Raw genomic sequence first — 25,439 nt, 5'->3', positions numbered from 1 at the left:
CAATATAAATTTATTGAATCTACTCAGAATTTATGAATGAAAAGACAGGTTTTTTAAAGCCAATGTGGGGGATATTTTATTTCTAATATCCTTATAACATCCTATAGAGCATATGATAATAAGTATGAGAAGTAGAATATCAAATTTCTTTTCATTTGTATCTATCTCCCAAGGAAATCAAAGGATTATAATCTGTACATAATCTATTTTAGAATTCTTATTACAGTAGAGCAAGATTATGATCCATTTAAAAAAAATCTGTCAAAATTAATAATATCTTCTCTAAGAAAAATAAAAAATATGAACACAAACCTTAAGATCTCCAGCAGATCAGAAGACAAATATGTTCTCTGGGGACCTGGTTGAAACAATATATTCACAAAAGTCTTTTAAATGGAAGCTGCTCACAGAGGGAGTCCCACGGAAGATAACGGTGTGGCTCTGACATGCCAGATGCTTCTGGAAGGAAAGAAAAGCACGCTATTAGGAAATATCCAAGTAATCCAGTCTCAGCCATCATGGTTTGTATTAAAACCTACTGCTATTATTAATATAATGATTCATTTCTGTTATCTTATACCCGCCCCCCCCCCCCAAATCTTAGTCACAAATGGCAGGGTCAGACGGTACTCTCTCAGTCCTGTATCTAAAAACCTTTAAAGATGAGGCGTATTGAAGAACTGCGCCTGGGGGATGGATACAGAGGGAGCAACTCTGGTATTTAGGGAGTGCCCACCAGCACAGTGAGGGGCTCGGTGAGGGGCTGCTTATATCTGGGCTCTTCATCTGAACCACGGGCCCGCCAGCGGAGAGTACTGGCTCCATTTCACAGATGAGAAAAATGAAGTACAGACTCCTGAGGTCAGGCTTAGAACCTGGGTCTGTCGAAGCCCCAAGGCTTCAGGGCTGGCTTTTTCCCTCTTTCACTCTGTGGCCTATGTGGTTTAGAGAAAACATTTCACAAGCAGAATTGACAAGACAATAGACAAAGGCTGCAATTTATTAAATTAATTCAAATATCATCAAATTCAGACATTTTCTTTCCTAATTTGCTTTAGTTTTATGTATAATCCTGTCTTAATTTAGTCACAGAAATACAGACTCTCCATTCTAAACAGGGCAGCTTGTCTCCCATTTTGTTCTTTAGGTAAGGAGAGAAAAGCCACTGGCAACTCCGCAGCTCCCTTGTTAAGACCGCCATGTCCGTTTGTGTGCTGTGCACCATCTGGGGGATGCTGTCCTCTTCCTCTGGGGTCTCTGCCTCACCCCCTGTTCCTTCCCCAGGACAGCAAAAGGGGAGGGTGTGCCTACTACAGGTGGGGCTGGAAGCAGCTTCCATGGCATCTCTGAGTGCTATTACTGTATCTCCTCATGGCCACATCCTTCTGAAGGTGACCGGGCGGGAAGGCTCAGCGGGACACCATCTAGATTTCCTTTCTCCTTCTTAGTTAAACAGCGACGTGTCTCCAGTTGCTCCAGTGCCAACACAGAGCAACCCTCAGCTTACCCTCCACCGGAGGTCCCAGCACCCCCTCTCACAGCATGTTTCAGGGTCATTGCCCACCAATTAACCACGTCAAAACCTCCCTTGAAGTTCCAGCTTTTAATGCCACTGACTTCTGAGTATTGGGACTTTTAGTTCATATCCACACCACATTTGGGAAGCTCCTCAAAAAGGCTGGAGAATGGTGGAGCAGGAAGGTCACATGTAACTGTAAAAAAACCTTATTTTCTTTTTGGCAACAAAAGCTTAAGTCATGAATAAAGGACGGGGAAACGATTGATAGTACTTTCAGAGTTCTGTAGGACTGGAGTCTGGGATTATTACATAGGGGAAAAAGAAAAAAGAACATAGCCAAACAGAGCTAGTTTATCTTTGCTTAAGAGAAAGAGGAAGAGCTTGACAAAGAACTGGGAAAAGGAAGTGTTTGGACCATAGGATCTAACCTAAATGACAGGGATAAAAATAAACAGAAACTCTTCTTAAACATCTCATATACTAGCATTCTGTTTTCTTCATATCCCAAAGCAAAGTTTTAGGAGATATGCCTGTACACCCTGCTTCCCATAAAATCCAAATGGCAGTTTTCAAATATTCACTCGGCCACTGCTGACTGCTCATTTCTTTATGAGTCAATCAGTAAGTCAGCAAACTCCAGGAATATGGAAATAAGCAAGGTAGTCTTCCTCTCAGACCTGTTAACTTTCTTGCAGGGGAATGTGAGTAGGATGTCAAAAATTTTAAGAAGGCAGTCCTAATAACTGTTTGAAATAATGTGGTCTGGGGGCACCTGGGTGGCTCAGTGGGTTAAGCCTCTTCCTTCGGCTCAGGTCCTGATCCCAGGGAGCCTGCTTCCCCCCCTCTCTCTGCCTACTTGTGATCTCTCTCTCTCTCTCTACCAAATAAATAAGTAAAATCTTAAAAAAAAAAAAAAAGAAAGAAAGAAAAAAGAAAAGAAAGCAAGAAAGAATGGGGTCTGGACCAGACTGCCTAAGGGTGCTCCTGTTTCATCACTTACCAGCCATCTGACCTGGGGCAAGGTATTTAACTCTTTACCCTTAGCTTTCTCATCTACCAAATGCAGAAATGATATATCTCCCATGCAGATTTTTTGGGATCATGAAGTCAGATCACCTAGAGAAAGCGTTTGGCACAATGAGTGGCACATAGTAAGAACCCAGCAAATATTAGGGAGAAGTAATATTCCTGCTGTGTAGCAGACCATGATGATGTCAACAAGGCAAAAAGTGCTCCAAAGCTTCAGTGAGTTGGAATCCTCTCTGTAGGGGCTGAAGGCAATCAAGAAGGCAGCAGTGGAAAGGTAACATTCAAGAGCCACCATAACTAAACACGCACAAATGACTAGGCTTTTACAAAAATCCTCTTTAAGCTAGAAAATGAGCTACTTTAGGGAAAAAAAAAATAGGTCCATGAAATTAAACATTATTTCCCAGGATATGGTGTGAAAGTAGATATCTACCATAACAACAGCCAGGGAATGATACAAAGAAGAAAATCTATGTATTGTTACTAAGAAAGATACTGTATCTTGCCGAATCCTGTTTTACTCAACTGTAATCGAAAATGACAGCATGGCTTTTAATGGAACTTGGCAAGCTCTAGACATACCACTTTTAAACTTAGCTTCAAATTTAAATCACAGGGCTTGTGACTCAAATCTCCAATGTGACCTTTACAGAGTATTGTTCAAGAAAACATGTCTGTCATTGTGCAGAGAAACTATACACCCTTTTATTCTGGGAAGTATAATGAAAAGATGTACTATATTGTTATAAGCACAGAGCCACAGAATGATTGTGACTTTGATTCTTGAGAAGCAATGAAAACAAAGACTTTATTTGATTTTGCATCATTCATTTAGAAATGTTGTCTTCTTCCATTAATGAATATTCTTATTCCCCCCTACTCTGGACTTTTTAACTCAAAAGAAGCTTAGCAGGAATCCCATCATTTATAGATTTAAAATGCAGTCCCTCTGTAGTCTCTTTTCAAGGGCTTACTGAACTATGCTACTTTGTCCTTTGCCAGACACATACACCATTGCACTAAACAGAAGAGCTAGAAGCACAGTGGCTTGAATTCTCCCACATCCCCCACCTGCTTTATGGCCCAGGGAGGTCTGCATTAGGAGAATGAATGAGCCTTCAAAGCTTCTGGTAGCATCGTTCCCTTCTCACCCTTCTCCGTCCCTTCCACTGAGTTGGGAAATCCTACCAATGCTTCTTCCCATTCATCCAACTCATGACGTTATACTTTATGTACTTCCCTAAGCTTCTAGTTGGTTTTCTTTCTTGTAGCTCATCCTGAAAACAGTTCAGAGATCAGTCATCCTCTCTGACTGGTCTAGGGTAATAACAAATATTTGGAAAAAAAATGAATGAATGACTACATAAATGAAATAAAATGCAACCCTAACTATGTATATTCACTACAGAAGAACCTACAATGGTGTCCTATTGTCTCAAGGATGAGTTCTAAGTTCCTCAAATCATGACCTATTTGGTGACTGGAATGGTGATTTTACAGAGTTGGAGAAGAAGACCAGAGTGTGAACTCCAGAGTTGCAAACTTGAAATTCTGTAGTGTGGCTCAGAGCTTCTGGCAGGGTTTTGATTTGGATTGATGTAGTGTGTGTTCCTAAAAATGAATGCGGCATCAGTGGTCAAAATTAGGGGAGGGGGAAGGGCAGGACTGCCGCAGAGAGTGAATTTGAGAGAAAGCAGTGAAAATACTGAGGAAGGACTAGACAGGAGAAAAAGAGAGGGAACAGAAGAAATTCCATCAATTCGGTAGAATTCATAATAAGAGAAGTGGTAAAAAAAAAATTAAGAATAGTTTGAGCCTTAGCCTGTAAGAACACTGACAAAATGTAGAATTCAAGAAAGGATCTGGCATGTGTCTGCATGCCTGGGGAGTGGAAAGCAATAATGAACTCTCCTTGGAGGTGCGGAGTTTGAGAAATGTGACATTCCTTCCTATGCTTATGAATACTGCAAACCCAAGCTTTGATAAATCCTTCCCCAAAGACCAGTTCCGAATTTCAAAGACGAGGTCTTTATTTTTTTCCAACTGGGATATAATTTACATATGGTAAATGGCACAGATCTTCAGTATACAGTTCGGTGAGCTTTGTCAAAGATACACTCCCAAGTAACCTACATACCAGTTAAGATAAAGAGCATTTCCATCACCCTAGAAAGTTCTTTTCCAGGCAAGTCCTCCCAAAAGGGGAGTTCTGATTTGTGTCACTATAGATAGTTCTGTCTATATGTGAACTACATATATATAGAATCATATGGCATACATTCTTTTTTGTCTGGCTTCCTTCACTCAACATAATAATGATGATTTATTCTTGTTTTTAAATCTATTAGTTAATTTATGAGAACTACTCCATTGCGTAAATGTGTAGTATTCCATTGCATGAAAACACCATGCTCGTATTGACGGACATTTCAGGCTGATCCAGTCTGGGCCATTATACACAAAGCTATTAAGAACTTCTTATTCAAGGTTTTTTTTTAATGGCTATATCCTCTCATTTTCTCATGTAAATAACTGGGCATGAGGTTGCTCGGCATAGGGCAGGTACATTTTGGGTTTCAAAGAAATCACCAGTTTTCCAAACATGACTGTACTGTTTTACCCCTCACCAGCACTGTAGGACTCTCTGCTTCCCCACGTCCTCACGAGCATTTGGTGTCATCAGTGTTTTTATTTTTAGTTATTCTAGTGGGCCTCAAGTAGTACTTATATTTCCATTTCCCTTATGACTAATAATGTCCTTATTACAACTTCAAGCGTGTTTTGTATATTGTATTTTCTTCTGTGAAGGTTTTGTTCAAGTCATTTGCCCTTTAGGGGAAGGATGTTCTTTGTCTTTTTAAATTATGTTGTAAAAGTTTCTTTATATATTCTGAATTCAATTCCTTTGTCATATATATGTATTACAAATTATTTTTCCAGTCTGTGGCTTCTCTATTAACAATGTCTGTTCATGAGCAGGAGTTTTTTATTTTGGCAAAGTCCCCTTTATCAGGTTTTTTCCAAGAGTGTTAGTGCTTTTGGTACCTTGAGGTACTGTTGTCATCTTTAAAAAAAAATACTCCTACATGTTTTTTTCTAGAAGCTTACAGTTTTTGTTTTCATGTAAAAAATCTATGATATATCCTGAATTAATTTCTGTGTGAGGTAAGCATTAAGTTTCATTTTGTTTCAATACAGTTAATAAATTTCTCCAATACCATTTGTTGATAAGCCTTTCCTTTATCGCACGAAATTGCTTTGGTGCTTTTGTTGAAAATCAACTAACTACATAATTGCTTCTTTCCTGATAGCTGATTCTGCTCCACTGATCGACTTTTCTATCCTTATCTAAGACCGTATTTTCTTAACTATTGATGATTTTATGTAAGTCTTATAATCAGGGAGTAAGAGTCCCCCAATACTGACATTCTTTTTTTAAAAAAAAGTTTGACTCAGTAGAAAAAAAAAAAAGGAAAAAATGTTTTAATTCTTTTAAGTCCTTGTACTGCCATACAAATTTTAACTTGTCAATTTTTACCAATAAGCTTTTTTGGTAGAACAACAATAAAACCTTTTGGGACTACGTTACATCTGTCCATTATTTTGGGGAAAAAACAACATTTTAACAATGCTGAGTCTTCCATTCTAGAACATAGTATATCTCTCCCCACTTATTTACATCTTCTTTAATTTTTCTCAGAAATGTTTTACAATTTTCAGTGTATAGGTCATGTACTTATTTATTTAAATATATTACTACTTTATGATTTTGATACTAATGTAATTGGCTTTGCTTTAAATTCCACTTCCTAATTTTTTCTTAGCGTATAGAAATAGAACTGATATTTTGCATTGACCTCGTATCCTGAAACCGTGCTAAATTCAATACATTTTCACTAAGTTCAAATAGGTCTTTTTAGGTCCCTTAGGATTTTCTAGATACACAATCATGCCCTTTGCAAATAGAGACAATTTAAGTACGTCTTCCTTTCCAATCTGTAAGCTTTAAAAATTTCTTTAACTGGTTAACTCTATTGCATTGGGTAGGATCTCCAGTACAGTGTTAAACAGAATTAGTGAGAACAGACACCCATGCATTCTTCCTGATTTAGGAGGAAAGCATTCTCTGTTTCAACATTGTTAGTTGCAGATTTTTCAAAGACTTTCTTTATCAGGTTAAGGATGATTCCTTTTATTTGTAGTTTTGCTGAGAGTTTTTATTATGACTTGGTGCTAAATTCTGTCAAATGCTGTTTCTGAATCTATTGACATTATCATATGATTTTTATCCTGTATGTGGACTGATTTTTTAATTTTAATGTTAATGCATACTTGCATAATTGGAATAAATTCAATTTGGTCAAGACATATCATTGTTTAAATATATCACTGCATTCTATTCCTAATTGTGGGTCAAATATTTTTGTGTCTATGGTCATTAGGGGCATCAATGTGCAACTTTCTTTTAGAGTGTTGCTTCTCAGGACTTAGTATTCAAGTTAAGCAGGTCTCAGAAAATGATTTGGGAAGTGTTGTCTCTAATTCAGATTTGTATTATTTCTTTAAAAATTTGAAGGAATGCACTAGTGAAACCAGCTGGATCTGAATTTTTCTTTGTGGGAAGGCATTTAATTATAAATTCAACTTACTTAACAAATATAGAGCTATGTCCGCTTTCTATTTCTTCTTATATCAAAGTTAGTAGATTTTATCTTACTAAACAAGAAATTTATCTATTTCATCTAAGATGACTTTGTCTCTTACTGCTTCTTACATCATATAATAACAATTCCTGAACTTGCTTCTTTTCCTATCTCTTTCACTTGACTAAACTATATGCATCTCTCCTGGCTTTCTTCTTGATGTATTTAGCTAAATGTTATTTTTCCTTTTCTGTAAGCTTCTGTAGCCCTTACTAATTTAATATTGTGGTGCTCTATTTTTTGGTTATCTTTCAATAGTTTATTTTATCTCTGAAAATAGATAGAATCCTTGAAGGCAGAAATTTCTTCAACTCCATTGTTCTCCATACCATCAAACACAATTTTTTAACATTAAATAAATGTTATGAGATTATTGATTTGTCTACTCTGTGGTTTACCCCAAATGTCTATTGTGGATAAGTTTGGAGCATCTTATGATGCCAGGAAGCATGGAAGTGTTAAAAATAATGATACTAATAAAAATTATTATTCAGCATGTCGAAAGGCAAAGGAGCCAACCTGAAAGAGTTCCCAATGGCCAATAGGAGAAACAAAATAAATAATGATAACTTTAGACTATGTAACCCAAAACTAAAATAGCCATGAGTCCATAATGACATAAAAATGATTGAATAAACAAATAAATATGAGAAAAGAGAGAAGTCTTCTTACAGAATTTCAAATAAAAAATGTAAAAGGAATGAGGGAAACAGAAAATAATTAGAACAACCAGTAGTAAATGCTACAGAAAATATTTAATGATGAATACTAAAACTAGTGGGCAAAAACTTAAAGAAGAGCATGGGAGTTAAATAGCCTCTAAAGTAGCCCCTCTAAAATATTAAAAACGACCTTAATAGTTTTAACATATGTCCAAAATATTTTGATACTCTTCTACCCAAGAGGTGCAACTTAATTTCTTTCCACTTGACTGTATGCTAGATTTAGTAACTTGTTCTAAATGAATATAATACTGAAAAAGAAAATAGTAACTGTGAAGGAAATGGGCAGACATTACCTCATTCAGGTGATCAAGATTCATACCATCAGTAAAAGTCTTGTTGATATCATGTGCCTTTGATATAACAAGAAGGGTACTTCACCTCTTTGGTTCCCTAGAATCCCAAATCTCTTGTTTAATCATGGGAAAACATCAGGTAATAAAAAGTGAGGAAAATTCTATAAGATATCTGTATAAGATATCTGATCAATACTCTTCAAAACTTTCAGGGTCATGAAAGGGAAAAACTATGGAATTGTCATAGATTGGAGAAAATTATGGGGACATGATACCTGTGGTATCTTAGATGGGATCCTGGAACAGAAAAAAGACAGAAATGAAAAACCAGTGAAGTCCAAATAAAGTATGGAGAATACGGAAGTTTTTTTTTTTTTATTTTTAAATTTTATTTATTTGAGAGAGAGAAAGCATGAGTAGGAGGAAGGGGAAGAGGCAGAGGAACAAGGAGACTTACCACTGAGTGGGAGCCAAACTTGGGACTCAATCCCAGGACCCCAAGATCATGACCTGAGCTGAAGGCAGATGCCTAACTGACTGAGTCACCCAGAGGCTCCCCTGCCCCCCCATTTTTTTAAAAACATGCAACTAGTTGATACAAATCTAATAGGATTTGTTAAAATCTGTCACATCTAAGAATACACCTGAAATGTTCTTGTATAAAATATCACACAAAGAAAACAAGATTTATCAATGTCTAAAAAAGTTGGTTTGTTCAGAGATAATTTGACATTACCATAAAAAGTGTTTCCTGAGACATAAGGAAATGCAACATTATTTTTCTTGAACTCTTTTAGCTCAGTATTTTCCACTTAATAAAATAGCTGAGGATCTGAAACTGAGAAAATATATTTGAGTACAAACAGCTTATGAAACTCAATACTTTTTTTCTTTTTTTCCCCCCTTTTTTGCATCATCAAGAGGGTATTACTGAATTCGCAGCCAACTTGCCCGCTCAGCATGCATTTCAGATGGGAGACAGACTTCTGTATGGAAGTCTGTATGCCTGCAGTGTTCTAACATGGGCACACAGTTTTCTCCCCATTCTCCCCATCTTCCTAAGAGCAAAAGAGGTCACCAGCCTCCATAGACCAAAGGGACTAAAGTCATAGGAAGGGGAAAGCATCAGTTAAGCATCCAACTCCTGATTTAGGCTCAGGTCATGATCTCGGGGTCCTAAGAGTGAGCCCTGGGTTGGGCTCCCCACCCATGAGGAGTTTGCTTGGTCCCACACCCTCTGGTCCTCCCCCTGCTCATGCTATTTTTCTCAAATAAATGAATCTTAAAAAAATAAAGTATGGTTTTGATAAATGTACTAAGGTTAAGTAACCAAGGCACAGGTACCATTAAGGGGGTCTGAATGAAGAGTATACAGAAACTACCTGTATTATCTTTCTAATTCTTTGGTAAAGTAAAATTATTTCAAAATGAAAAGGTTGTTTTTATTTTTAAATTAAAAAGAAAAAACATCTATTGAATCAGACCACATATTTATGTTTGGATTCACTGGAAGTCTGTGCTCAATTATTAATAGTTGAATTTATGCCCCCTTTTGTGAAATACTAGGTTGAATTTATAACTACACTTAGGCAATTTTAAGAAATGGGCTAAACAAGAGTAATTTATTAGTAACATCATCAGTAATAGCCATAACAACTATATCCAAGAAGACACAGGCTACCATTAGAGAAGTAAATAATAAAAGTCAATATCCAAAGCCATTGTCACTCCAAAAGTCTCTTACGAAATAAATAAATAAATAAACTTACAGATATTCTTTGGTCAGGAAGTACCAAAATATTTTACATTTTAATTTCTTAAGCAACTTAAAAAACATAAGAAACTTATACTGGTTCTTAATGATAACATACAGGCAGATTATATAATGAAAAACAAAAGCAATTAGAAACTATAGGAAAACAAAAAGCTATATAACATAAGACAATGTTATCATAATATACTACTTGGATTAGCAGTTGAGTGACACATATTCATAGTAATTTTTAAAAAGATTTTATTTATTTATTTGACACAGAGAGAGAGTGAGACAGCAAGCGAGGGAATACAAGCAGGGGGATTCTGAGAGGGAGAAGCAGGCTTCCCACTGAGCAGGGAGCCTGATACGGGGCTGGATCCCAGGACTCTGGGATCATGACCTGAGCCATAGGTAGACACTTAACAACTGAGCCACCCAGGTGCCTCTCTTAATAATTTTTTATTGATTTTAAAGCTTTAGAATCAATCTACAGACATAACACTGAAGCCTTAATATGGCTAAAAATAGAATATAAATGTAGAATTAACAGTACAAATGAGAGAAACAAGAAGATATTAAAAAGAAAAGTTATGGAAAGGGCAATATTTTCATCTTACTATGTAAGAAATCATTAGATACTATCTAAAGTTAAGAGAGAAATACAGAAATAAGTTTATTATTTTAGGGATGCCTGGGTGGCTCAGTCGTTAAGGTCTACCTTTGGTTCAGGTCACAATTCTGGGGTCCTGGGATGGAGTCCTGCATCAGGCTCCCTGCTCAGTGGGGAGTCTGCTTCTCACTCTCCCTCTACTCCTCCCCTCTGCTTGTGCACTCTTTCTTTCAAATAAACAAAATCTTTTTTTTTTTTAAAGAAATAAGTATATTATTGTAAGGTGCATAGATAATAAGAGAACTAAAAAAGGGAGTATATTGAGAATAGGGAGCAAGTGGCACAAATAAGCTAGATCCTTATCTATGTGGTAGTAACCCAACAGATCCTTTTGTGTCCTAAGACTCAATTACCAAAGTGGGGGAGGGTGATTCCCCCTACATCATCAAAGGTACCTGAAGATACCAGCAGGGTGTCTAATAATTGAACTCAATTCTGATACCATCTACTTGGAGATGGTATCCGAATCTACAGGTTAACGGTTTCATCCTACAGGCCTGCCTTCCCCTGACTCACTTCAGATGATAGTTGCAAGATTGGGTCTTTACTTCTTTCAGACCCACACACTGGAGGGTCCCACGACCACCTCCTTGGACCTCAGATGCCTGTCACAAGTCCAGATTTTTACCTGTACTTCTGACCAACTGGCTATAAACCAGAGGTTCCCAAGGCCTTCTCCTTGGGTTTGATTAATTTGCTAAAACTTCTCACAGAATTCGGTGAAACATCTTACTAGATTATCAGTTTATTATAAAAGGATATAATTCAGAAACAGCCAAATGGAAGAGATGAGGGAACCAAATATGGGGAAAAGAGTAGAACGTCCACGTTCTCCGAATGCACCACTCTCCCCAATCTCCACGCATTCACTGATAAGGAAGCTCCTGGAACCCTGTCCTTTGGGTTTTTATGAAGGCTTCATCACATAGGCATGAGTGAGTAAATCATGAGTCATTGTCAATATATTCAACCTCCAGTCCCTCATCTCCTCCCAGGAAATCAGGGGTTGAAAATGAAAGTTCTGATCTTCTATTTATAGTTGATTCCCAGGTGCTTCCAAACTTCACCACATGAACATAAACCCAGCTGTGGTAGAAAGGGGTTTATTCAGAATAATAAGACACCCATTTTGCCTTCATGGATATGAAGCAGATTTCAGAAACGTGGGAAAAGATCAAATATTATAACCGAAGACACTCCTATTGCTCTTATCACTCAGGAAATTTCAAGAGTTTTGGGAGCTGTAAGCCAGGAACCACAGACAAAGACCACACATGAGAAATATATATTTGGTCAATCAGATGATTGATATATATTTCTTATAAATCACACAGTATTACAACTGATAATATCTAAATTTCTTAAATCAGGAATTGGGGGTTATAAACACACACACACACACTCACTCACACTTGATTTAGCCAATATTACAAATCTATTTAGAACTTTAAAGGCACTAACAAGCATATAAACACAGAAACAGAAGAATTACAAGCTTTTCTCTGGGCAGTAACTCTGGAGGTGGAATCCAGAACTACAGTTTTTCATTATAAGCCTACTGTATTTTTCAATTTTTAAAAGCATATATATGTATTTTATTGATGAAAGTAAAAGTGAAATATTTATTTGGAAATCCTCCAACTAGACTATGCTTCATGGTGCAGCCCTCAGCATTTAAATAAGCTTTTGGATTTCAGAAATTAAAATACAACATTTTTAAACCTGAAATAGAAATAACTGCTACAGATTCTACTCTGTGGCAGACAATATCACAGAAACAATTTAGAACACATGACAAAATCGCCTACTTCAGGTTATTAGGTGTTAAAGATATTAAAAACTGTGGTTAGAATATTTGTGAGAAAATAAGAAGTAGGTAAATCCCAGCCCTTGATGACTCTCCACGATGGTACCTAACACATATTACAGAAAGGGTCACATGGGTTTTAATAGCTCACTAACACAACAATAGAAGACTGCTTAAATTGGACCCATCCTGGGATATCCTGCGCCTGTCATTTGTTCCCTCTGTGATTTCCAGTGAGCCAGGTGACAAACTGCCCATCAGAATGAGAATCTGTGAGCCATATCCCCAACTTTCATTTCTAGGACACAATCCCTCCGCCATCAAACATCATAGAGCTCAAATGACTTCAGGCATACTATGACACCGCAGAATTTATGTCACCTGAAATTAGGGATGTACCTGATATGACATGAATTTGAATTTTCTGGATATAACAACTGCTCTCTGTGATAGAGATGTGAAAAAAAGTAAAGTGAAGTGGGAAATTTTAAAAAGAGACAAATGTCAAAATAAGAACGATTGTAGAATCTGTGGATGGTATTCTCATTCATCTTCAAATTTCCTTGGCTCCATGTTTAAACATTTCAAATGAAAGAGTTTTTCCAATGTCATTCGATACAGGCAAACATCTGAAATTCAACAGCAGACTTTGAATACTTTCCATCTTATAGGAGCTTTAAAAATGAATGCTGGCTTGCTTTTCCTAAAGAAAAAAAAAAATATATGGGCTTTTATCCCCATTCTGACTGAGAATCTTCCAGCTGTGGCTAAGTTTCCCGATGTAAGTTCTCAGAGTTGGACAGTCCTCTATCTAAAAACCCCTTTTTAGCAAAAATTAGGTCCCAGAAAATTTCCAAGTTGTAACAGACTTCAGATTTCTGTTGGAAGTCATTATGGAAAGAATTTATCTGTACCTATATGTAGGTATAACTAGAAGAGGACAGTCTCCATAATGTTTTTGTAATAGAAAAACAATTAAGAAGTAAATAATGTATAAATGTTTTAAGATTGCCTTGCTGTGAATGAAATCAGAGCTTAAAGGGATTTCAGATCATGACTCGTGAGCTTTCACAAGCCTTCCAGAAACAGGAAAGGCAAAGATTTAGCTGCCCAGTTAGCCTACACTGTTGTTTCTGATGCCTTCACATGTAGCAGTGGTTGTTACCATTATAATTACTATTCAATCTTTTAAGTAAAGTGCCATGATAACAAGGACGTTGTCTCATTTACTACTGTATTCCATAATCTAGAAGAGTGTCTGACATAGAATAGGTATTCCACAAGTTTCTTAAATGAATAACTTCCTTATAATTTCATTGTAAAGAGCAAAGGAACAAGTCCATGTGAAAGTGCTTTGCAAAGTCGAAAACACTCTAAGACGGGAGTTATCATTGTTGTTTTTCAGCATAATCTAGACCCCGCTGGGACCAGTGCCTCCAGCTCTGACAGCCATTCCCCGCACTTTGGATCCTGCTGCTGGGCTACGAAATCAGACTCACCTACCGGGGAGAGGCAGAAGGGCACCGTTTTCAGAGCCTAAATGAAAACGCTGCTTCTACCACTCAGGACTCACTTCTTGGGTGAATGACCTTGAGCCGGTTATTTAAAACTCTGTGCTTAGATCACTCACCCGTAAAAGAGGCGCTGTAACAGGGCCTAACTAGTAGGGCTGTTGTGAGAATTAGATGGGTTACTCCGCGCAACTCGCAGAAAACAAGGCCCCGTGTGCAGAAAGCGCTAAGTGTCACCGTGAGAGCTGAGGCTACAACTTCCGTTGCTATAGGCATTCTGGAAACACAGAAGGAAATTCAGTAATGTCTGTGCTTTGATTTTCTTTTAAACTAATGCCATACAAGTTTAAGGACAGATTTTTTTTTTTTTTTAAATTCCTGAATTCCTCTGAAGTTTCAGTATGATGCACTACTCTTCTCCATATTTAGCTCCTAAAGGAGCCCCGTGGAGCCTCGGCTCAGTAGGCTATGTTTTGGGGGAGAATATGGATATTAGCGGAGGCATTGACTCACAGAGGAAGATTCAGGGTCTCTATTCACTCTTTGTGCGTTTTTCAAAGCACATTGCTCAATGTGTTTTCACTTCCACGAAGGCCTCTCAATGTGACGTGGACGTGACATGCTTCTTTACACGTAAAACAGTTTTACTTTTGATTGAGATTTGCTTTAGGAGCATTCTTTGTGGAGGTAAGCTAACATGTCTTCAGATAGCAGCTTCATTCAGAAGAGCTTAGTTTATTGTCATTGTACACATGACAGAGCTTGTGCGGTTATGTTTATATTGACTCTTTGCTCCATTAGTATTGAAATCCAGATGTCAGCTTACTTCAATGTAAACATATCAGACTGACCTGAATTTTTGGGGGAGCATTTAAAAGACGGAAAAGCCCAAAACAAAACAACACACTATTTCTGAATCATACACTATTATGTGAGCAAGACCTTTCCATTACAACTTCTAAATTAGGTCAAGGGGTTCTCCTGGGATGGGAGTGGGGGGTGAGGGGGAAGGGGGGGGAATAAGTAGTGTGCCAAAGAAATTCCAAAATTCCCAAAATAAAGCATAAAGTGATATGCTATTTTACTGATTCTTGTTTGTTCTTTTAGAGCGCTTTGGGAAATGTTAGGCCATTGGTCTGCATCACTTCACCTCCTTGTAGGGGAAAAACTGTCAACAGCAGCTGTTGCTTCAGACTTTAATAATCTTCCAGGTTCTTTCTAAGAGATCCAAGAGGATATCACCTGAAATTCTCTTTCCAGAGGTGATCATGCCAGTACCCTAGTGTAAAGCTTTGTAGCATGTGTGTCTCTTTGTTTATGTATTCATGTATGTATATATAATACACATGAGGTGTTATTTACTTAGAGCCCAGGAAGCTACTTCTAACTTGATTTCCTTCTGACTGTACTATACACTTCTAATTACACAACACTATGAGGTTCTTGTACCATTTTGCATATTTTTATCCCAAAATTCAAACCTATTTCATCCTGAGAACAAAAGCTGGCAAGAAGCACACAAGTGATGAGTGAACAAAATGCAATAAAAAAGCAACATACTGACATGGAAATGTCATGTGAGCTGCTGAATGGCACACAGCTCCAAAGTTTACCACAATATTTTGAAACACTTTGCCAATGAACATATAATTGACTAAAAGACTTGCCAGCACCATTCTAGAGATGTCTAACATACCATATAATAAAGAAAATCATTTACAAAAAATTAAATGTTAAAATACATTTCTAAAGAGCTTCCAAAACCAATGTGTTTTTCCCCCATTTTTGGCCAAGAAAATAACTTAGATATTATCAAGCTTTCATGTTTTCATGTTCATATTTTACTTGCTGCCTATTGCTTGCATTTCTTCCTGATAGTCAAATAAATTGTTCAATCAACCTGTATTTATCATTGAGAAACTAAGAAATACAATTTCCCTGGCTCAAACTGCTACTGGTAAGATCCTGATTCACAAGGCCAGCATCTGTCCTTCTTTATGAGCATATATTTTTCCTTCCATCCGTCCACCCATCCATGCATCCATCTAAGCACCCATCCATCTATCCATTTTTCCAACAAGTGTTAGTCAAGTGTATCTAAGATGTGTCAAGTGCTGTGCTGGTTGCCAGAAAAATAATGACAAACAAGAGGGATTCCCTGCCATCATGGAGTTTATAGTATAGCTGGGAAGATTCACTTTGTGCTAAGTGCTAGGATAAAGAAAGAACAGCCTGCTAAATGGGGAGTAGAGAGAAAGGTCATAAAGGATTTCTGAAAGAAATAGCGTTTGTCCTGAGACTTTAAGAATAAGTGGTATGGGTTCAGAAAAAAAAAAATGAAGAGTGTTAGGAACCAGAAGGAACAGCACAATTAAATGGTGCAGGGGGAAAAAGGCAAAACATTAAAAACAAACAAACAACCCTCATAGAAGGAAGAGCTGGTGTATAGTGACAAGGAGAGAAGTGGCAAGAAATATGGTGTGAGAGGTGGGCACAGGTTAGAACTACTCCTATTCTTCTGAGATTCATCCTCTGCCCTCGATCCCTCTTCCCTGACAATTTATCAATTTAATAAATACTGGATAGGATGACTCTAATGATACACCCTGAAGTAGCAATAAACAATGCAAGTGTTACTCTGGTATTCTTAATATGAACCTCTCCTTGCAACCCGGTGAACCGTCTACAACTAAACACAAGCCACTTTCCACCCACTCCACTGGGGAATTCTGGAGAGCTTCTTAAGTGACAGGTCAAGCATTATGGCCACGTCGCCATCTGTGATTTACACTTCCTTTCTGAAACTCAGCATAATGAGGAAAAATAACACAAAACAAATGAGCACTTTGAATGTCAAGAAATAAAAATGGAGAGGCAACACCAATACTCCTTTAGTTTCAAGTAAACGTTCTTCCTTGGCTACTGATCACAGTTTGGAAAACGAGTTTTCAAAGAATAAAGATCTCAACGCAACAATTTGCCGTTAGTTCATTATATAAACAATGAAATGTTTTCATAGAAAACATCAAAATCTTAAACTATGAAATTTGTGTATTAATGCAATGCTTGTTTATATTCAGACACATTGATAAATACATTCGTATGTGCATCTATTTCATAATAGGCAGTGGGGGGAGCAGTAATAATTAGCTTTTATCTTTGTGGGTCAAGTCATAATCACCTCTGAAAACAGGCACTTTTAGGTTTCATCTCTTTCTCCTGTTGGATTCATTTAAAATTAAAGTAGAAAAAAAGGGTGATTCAAATCAGCTTTACATATCCTAATTTCCAACTGAGAGTTTGTTTTTAGTACTAAATATTTTGTTTCATAATATTAAGTCTCCAATGGGTAGCTGCTAAAATCCCAAACCAGAAGCAGCTATATTTTAGGAAAACATTTGTATCCAGCACCAAATTTTTTTTTATCTTAATAAATGATAAAATGTCTCTTGTCCTTTTGTTTTCTCCATCCTTTTTTCTTTTCATTTGGGCATGTGAACTTGTAGCTACAGTCAAAGAAACTGGTTGAGAGTCAGTACTCACTGAAACAGCTGGGCAGGAAGACGGCATGAAGCTTAGCTGGCTCCCTTCACTAGTCAACCCTCCATGAGCTCTCCCCACCCAAGTTCTGGGTTCTGGCCCAACTCGATCTGAACAGCCTGTTCTAATTAACCCTTCCACAATCCAGTTGTCTCAAATGATATGGCAAAATCTATCAGCAGGCCGATTTTGGCTTAATCTGTTGAACCTTCTTACAAGCACAGCTGTCTAGTAACTGAGACGATTTATTTCATCAAGTGTAACTCCCCTCACCTATGTGTCTGAGCACCAGACTATTAGCTGGATAATCCATCAAGACGCCACAGAAGAGACAAGTAGTTTCTGTGGAGGAAAGTAGCCAGAGTTCCAGCTTCAACCACACTCCACCTCCCCAATCCTAAAATAACTTTGACATCAGGATGGAGGTTTTCTGTCTGCCCAGCTGTGGGTTGAGGCACCCCTCTAGTTCCAGTAACAAGATGACTTAACAGTGGTGTCTTTCAGACACACATCTTATTTCACCTTCACAGAAGTCAAATGATATTCCCAGACAAAGAAATAGATTCTCAGAGAATAAATCACTTGTCCAAAGTCAAACAACCAGGAGTGGGAGAGCTGGGACCAGAACACAGGGTCTTCTTAGTCTCTGGGTAGGATTAAGAATGGATATGCTCCAGAAGGTCAATGACTCAAGAAATATCTCAAAAAGATTCCGGGACACGCTGCATGAAAATCATTATGGGCAATTTTAAGAAATGCATATTCCTGAAGCCTGGCCAAAGGCTATCAATTAGATTCTTGGGAGGTAGGACCGAGAATCTGCATTTCAATAAGCTCTCTAGATGTTTCTTATTCACAGGAGAGTCAGAGAACTACTAATCTAAGTCTTTCTTCTATCTCTAAACTTTGGAGGCTTAGCTTTTCATTAGGGACGCTCTTGGGATATTTTTATTCATCATTTGGATATCTTTTATGAACAACCCACAGCCCTGGTCTCCTAGTCTCACATTTTTTTTTTTTTAAGATTTTATTTATTTATTTGACAGAGAGAAATTACAAGTACACTGAGAGGCAGGCAGAGAGAGAGAGAGAAGGAAGCAGGCTCCCTGCTGAGCAGAGAGCCCGATGCGGGACTCGATCCCAGGACCCTGAGATCATGACCTGAGCCAAAGGCAGCGGCTTAACCCACTGAGCCACCCAGGCGCCCCTAGTCTCACATTTTTAAAAAATTTATTTAACAGATACTTATATAGTATTTACTACATGCTAGACCCTACTGAATGATGATTTGATTCTCACCACAACCTTATGTGTTAGATAATATTATAATCCTCATGTTATAAATGAGAAATTTATGCACAGAAAGGCTACAGTTTCTTGCCTCAAGAGTCCCAAGATGTGATCCTAGGCTGTCTGGCTTGAGGCCATGTGTCAACCACTACAATGTGCTTCCGACAAAGACTTGAAGCTTCCAGCCAAGATTTACAGTTGTCATGTGAAGTGCTGGAAGAACATGGCTTCCCAGCCCTTGATGTGAGTTCTGTGGAATGGCTTAGAATTCCTTCAAGGTGTCCTCTTGCTCCCTATCCTTGTGCCTTCATGTACTCTACACTCTCTGCTAACATGTCCACCATGCCTTCCACACATCGCTCATTCTTCCTCATGGGACAAATCTAGATAGATGCTATTGCTAGATGTCCAGGTTGAGTTAGATTCCTGTCTTCTTCACTCCCAGGGTGCAGCGCTCTCTGGCCTCATCGCGCTGATTACCCACACTCTGCTCCTACCTTCCACAGGAGACTGTAAACCCCTAGAGAGCATATGCTGGGACTTATTTATTTTCTGCTCCAGGTGTCTAGTGATAAGAAGGTGCTCCATAGGTGCGTGCGGCGAAATGAACAGTTGTGTACAATGTAAGGGAAGGTTATTCGCTTTATGACAGAATTTACCAAAGGCTTCCAAACCCCTGTGTTCATTTACATATCATTAATTTCTGGACAGAAAGCCTGGAGGGTAGAAAGTTAAAGCCATTGCCAACTGGAAAGCAATCCAAATTCCAGATAAAATGTCTCTGAAATTATAATTTAAGTCAGTGGGAAATCTACTATTGATCTATGAAAATGTGAATTAGACACAGGTTTTCAGGGACTCTCCTGTTGCATAAAGGGAGGTGGACACATTAAAGTGTGTTGGCTTTAGTGCTATAAATGTGTAAGCAGATGGGGGAAGTGAAGCTTGGCTTGTGAATTCAGTCCTTTCCTCTCCAGCTGGCAGAAGCAAGAAATTTTGAGAGCTCTGCTCTCCTGACTACCGAAGGAGGATCAAGTTTCCTTGCTCTGCAATGACCACTGAAGCCATCTGGGGAAAACAAAATTCTTTCACACAAGAAGAACATAAGGAACAATGGGGAAGCTGCAGTTCTTTGGTTCTTCAGCTCCTGCTTCTAGAAAAGTCTAGCTGGTGTTTTATCTAGCTTGTCTCTAAGTGGCCCAGTAAATCAAACAGGATAGTTGAAAATGTTCTACAGTCTTAGGGTAAGAATTTCTTACATGCCCAGGAAGCCACTAGAGTTATAATTAAATTCCTCAAACAAGCAAAGCTGCCCCAAACATAGACTATTAGCTTCCCCATTTTGTGCATCTTCCATTCCTGAGATTGTGTACATGCTAAACAGACTTGCTGACATTTTTCTTCCTTTAAGAGAGATTTAGACTTTTTCCCTCACATCAAAGAAAGTATATCAGAAAATACAAAGCGGAATATGTGATTAGCAGAAACAGACCATATTAATTTTTCCTTCTAAACAATACCCTAAGAGGAAAGCAGGCTAAACCCATTATGCTAATTCAGTGATGGAACACTCAGATTACACCACAAAAATAAACAATGTGCTTCAGATAAAAGAGACTATGCTGCATCTCCCAATTATATTTCATCGTAAAAACAGGTTTATGGGGGCACCTGGGTGGCTCAGTGGGTTAAAGCCTCTGCCTTCAGCTCAGGTCATGGTCCCCGGGTCGAGTCCTGCATCGGGCTCCCTGCTTAGCAGGGAGCCTGCTTCCCTTTCTCTCTCTCTGCCTGCCTCTCTGCCTACTTGTGAACTATGTCTATCAAATGAATAAATAAAATCTTAAAAAAAAAAAAGAAAACAGGTTTATGAAGCTTTTGGCCTGGTGATTTAAGGAAAATGCCCTATATATTTCATATGAAACATGCAGTTCTATGAAACCCATATTTAAGGAAATCAAGTTCAGTCAGTATTTTTGACCAAAAGTTTAGGAGTGCCTCTTGGTCAATGAATGCAGCGTTACTTTCCTGCAAAACTGATCCTATGGGACAAGTCAGGAAGCCTCATGCATGATTAGAGAGAGCAGCCCCAAACCAATGGAAACAATGCATTCCTCACTAAGGAGAACTCATAAGTCCCATGAATCCCATGAATCCCAATCCCATGAATAAATTTTCCTTTTTTTAAAAATGCCCCACCCCAATTCATTTCCTTCTCAAGAAATGTATTGTGAGATTTCTGATCTAAGCCAAACTGATCATTCCTCAGTATGCAGTTCCTTCTGGTAGGTGGGACCTGGAGGTCTCCTCTCCCACAACCCTTGTGCCCAGCTGTGCCGCAACCCCCAGCACACATCCTGCACATATTAGTGAGCAGGTGTGAAAACATTTATGCCAACAGCTCCCTGAGAAGTTCCTCTTTGCTCTTCTCAGTGTTCCATCAGCATTTCGGATGAAAAGTTCAGTGCAGACAGGTATGATCTTCTAATACAACATTCTGCTCTCTTTGAGCTAGTTTAGGACGATAGTCTCGCACACAGGATGGTCCAGAACTGTAAACCTACAGTCATCTTCAAAAGGGCACTGGGTTCCCTACCCTTGGTTCACTCGATCTTAACATCTTGCTCATGCCATGGTACGGAATCCACAGATCTTAAACTCCATTCATTTCCACCACTGTGGGAAATAATAATTCTAAATCTCCCTTGTTGATCAGAAACAAAGATCACTGAAGCATTTATTGTAAATAACTCATGAATCTTTCAAATACTAGCTAAACACCCTTAACTAAATATTCTCAATTAGGTGTTGTAGATATTAGTTTGCCATCTTTGAGATGCAGATTAATTCACATGCAACACACACCCTACAGTGTCTCCACTGAAGAATTTTAAAGTAAATTACAGAAAACATAATCTAGTGAAATCTCCATTCACTTTAACATCCTTTTTATTAAATTTAAGATTGACGTTAGTAATTCTAGGTGATACACGACAAAACTCTCCCCTACTGAAGTCAAGAATCCTTGCTAAATATTCTTTCCTTTCCACTGACTAAAAATGACTGGGTAGGGGGGGCGGGGGGTGGCTAAGGAGAACATGGGTGAAGGACACAAAAAGCCTGGGTACTACTTCTGTATACGCACATAACCATGTGATTCCTTTTTGTTAAGAACCTCTGCTAAAATTCCCTAAAAGGTATTATCAGAGCAACTGAGATGCATATTAATTCATACTAAGACAAGTGTAACAGAGTATGTTAAATTCAATAACATAATTTCACACATGTGTGTGTTTCTCGCAATCTAACCACCTACCCTATATACCCACTTCTGACCTCTTAGCCTACAGCACTGCATTAATCATATGCCAATTAAAAAAAAAAAAAAAAAAACTTCTCTGTCTACTAATAAGGAATACATTCTCTGGCCTAAGAACAAAACTTCAACCTATCTCTAGCCTAACTGACCACCACTTTGACCATTTCTTCCCATTTCCTGCCTCTGTACTTGCCTCAGCTCCAGCTGTTCCTAGCACTTGAAATGCCTTACCATGCCCTCTCCAGGATCTCCTTCTACCCAGCTCTGAGACTGTCATAAGTTCATCTCTGTTTCCCCATAACACCTGGAGGAAAGCCTACAGGGGGCACTTGGCTGGCCGCCAGACAAACTGGGCTGGGGAAAACAAAGAGCGGGAGACCCCAGACTACAAGGCAGGTCCTCAGAGCAGGTCTTAGGGAGACAGAAGGGAGTTAGTCAGCAAGAGGAAGCAGAATCCAGCCCAAGAAGTCCTAGAAGTCCTTCATCCCGTGTGATCAGGCTTGTGCCATAACCCACCTGCTTGGCAGTCTCAGACTCGTACCCAATGCCTTTGTCTTCTATACAAGCCACCTTTTCTCTCCATGCCCTTGACTTAGACGAGAGGAGTGGATCCTGACTTCCCATGGGTTCAGTGTTCCTCCTAGGCCCCCAACGATATGCACACTACCACCATCCCTGAACATTTACACTGCCTTTTTGAGTGCCTGCTCACGTATCTGCCTCCCCACTGGGCTATAAGCTTCCTGAAAGAGCAGGGACCTCATTCATCTTCATGTTCTCAGAACCATGCAGAGCACTTAAGCCCACAGTAAATGCTTTTTTAAAAAGTTCATCAAATAATTGAACAAATAATTGAACTCTAGTTTAGAAATGTGACCATGCCTCCTAAAAGAGTGTTCCCTGGCTTGGTGATCAGATTTCATCCCAATGACCCTGGACAATACCCATCCCCTTACGAATTCTCACATAGCAGGTCAAAAACATGTTCTAGAGCTGCTTCCCTAGCAACCTTTCCTGGAAGGTTCTTCACTGGTATTGTCCCTGGTTATTCTCTATATTCCACTATGTGTAATGGTCACCCTGCACAGGTAATGTTCCACAGGGTCTTGATGTTCCAATGATCTTACTAGTGAATTACCTAAAGTAAAAGGCAGTTTTTAAAAGGATTTCATAATTACATTTTATTTAAATTCTGAAAAGTTCTCTAATACCACTGCTATGGTCTGAATGTTTGTATCCCTCCAAAATGCGTTAAGTTGGAACTTAATGCCCAGTACAATGGTATCAAAAGGTAGGGCCACTGCGAGGTGACTAGGTCACAAAAGGCAAAGCCCTCATGAATGAGATTAGTGCCCTATAAAAGATCCATTGCCCCTCTGCCATGTGAGGTTACAGTGAAAAGACAACAGAAAATGGGCTCTCACTAGACACAGAAATCTGTGAGTGCCTTGATTTGGGGCTGCCCAGCCTCCAGAACTGTGAAAAAGGCATTTCCGTTGTTTCTAAGCTGGTCGATGTTATGGTATTTGTGTGATAGCAGTATGCAGAGACTAAAATAATTACTAACAAATACTGCCTTAATCTCCTATGTGCAAGAAACTATGCATGAAACTAGCTAGGTGGAGTCTAAAAATGACAAGATGTCATATTTCTTTTCACGGGGCCTTGCAGGTCAAGGAAGCAATTGCAAGCAGGATGCTCTGCAGGTAGGAAGAAGCAGGGGGCGGGCTCTGAGTCAGGATCCATGGAATCAGGGAATCATGGGAGCGGGCTCACCCCAGGGCTGAGACTGTCACTCTTTAAAGGCAACCCTTTCATGATCCTTCCTCTTTAGACATCAAGATAAAAAACAAAACAAACAGAACAAAACAACAGTTTATTAAACTGGGACAGCTAATAAATATTCTAAGCTGCTGCAAACTTTTCAGTGCGGCATTTTCCTATTGGAGGAAAAAAAGAAAAACACCGACCGAGAGGAAGTGGAGTTCGAAAATTGCCATGGAGGAGCCCCAAATGGCCAACAGCTGCAGCAAACACCTTAGAAGATGAGCAATGACAAGGGACCACATGTAAAGGTAAAGGGCACAACCATGTAATGTGGCAGAGTGCCCTGCTTCCCAAAGATAATCTCCGACCACGTCTAACTGCATATACTCATTCTTTAGAAATTCAGCTTTAAAGGTCTAGTGTAAGTATTCTAAACCACTGCATCTCTTTTCATAGACACAGTATAAGATAATAGCATCGTATCTGAACTTTAGTCAAAATTAAATGACTTTCTTCAACACAGAAACCTACATTTTCCCCCCCTTTATTATCTGCAGGAGGTTTGTGCTTCATTTTTAAATTCAACAGGAGATCCTTCCTACTCAAAAAAAAAAAAAAAAAAAAAAAAAGTTGTATTAATTCAGGGAGTTGCATAAAGGCTGCACCTACTGACCACAACTTAGAAAGAGTGCAGCCATTCCCTTTCTCTCACTTATAATCATACTAGGTGAGAGAAAGGGAGGGAAAAGCAACGTACTGCTTCCCTTATTTAATTCCTACAACCCTGTAATAGGTTTGACTACCTTCATTATAAGAGATGAAGGAAGTGAGGCTAGAGGAGGAAGTTGTCCAAGGCCATGGAACTAGTATGCACTGGACTTAGGACTCAATCCCACCTTGAGTCCAAAACCTCTCAGGTCCTTGTTCACATTTAAACAGGAGCCAAGCACCTTGCTGAGCTTGGTGGATGATGTAGAAAACAGGGATGGATATAGTGTGTATAGGAATTAGCAAGAAGGCCGTAATTATACCTATCAATGCCATTTTAATTTTTATTTATTTATTTTTAAAGATTTTATTTATTGATTTGACAGTGAGGGAGACTAAGAGAGAGGGAACACAAGCAGGGGGAGTAGGGGAGGGAGACGCAGGCTTCCTGTAGAGCAGGGAGCCCAATGAGGGGCTCCATCCCAGGACCCCGGGATCATGACCTGAGCCAAAGGCAGACGATTCATGACTGAGCCGCCCAGGCTCCCCTAGATGTTATTTTTAAAAACAGAATGTGATGTCAAATATCTCATTGCAGAAAAACGTAACTACTCAGTTAATTTGGCTCTCTGAAATGACCCAGGCTGGCAGATGTGGAGAGAAGGTGGTCTTCGTCAGAAGATCTTACTCATTCACTCTGTTGTTCCTCATTGACCCCCAGCTGTAGGAACAATAGCTCACTGATTAGAATGGGAAGGAGGGAAGGAAGGAGGGAAGGAAGCTCTTGTGTATAAACTTCTAGGAA

At 38.8% G+C, this 25,439-nt stretch overlaps 1 protein-coding gene across 12 annotated transcripts in view; it reads right to left on the bottom strand.

Annotated features, from left to right (window-relative positions):
* ENOX1 (ecto-NOX disulfide-thiol exchanger 1) overlaps positions 1 to 25,439 on the bottom strand; it is a 563,146-nt gene that overhangs the window by 278,955 nt on the left and 258,752 nt on the right. For all 12 annotated transcript variants that reach the window (XM_082701321.1, XM_082701317.1, XM_082701322.1 and 9 more), the window contains one exon: positions 313 to 459. The gene's annotated coding sequence lies outside the window, so the exon portion shown is untranslated. The remainder of the gene's footprint in view (positions 1 to 312; positions 460 to 25,439) is intronic.

The sequence above is a fragment of the Mustela nivalis genome (genome assembly GCF_964662115.1).
Source record: "Mustela nivalis genome assembly, chromosome: 15".
Taxonomy (NCBI): domain Eukaryota; kingdom Metazoa; phylum Chordata; class Mammalia; order Carnivora; family Mustelidae; genus Mustela; species Mustela nivalis.
The sequence above is the reverse complement of the archived record's forward strand: the minus strand, read 5'-3'. Positions and strand labels throughout refer to the sequence as shown.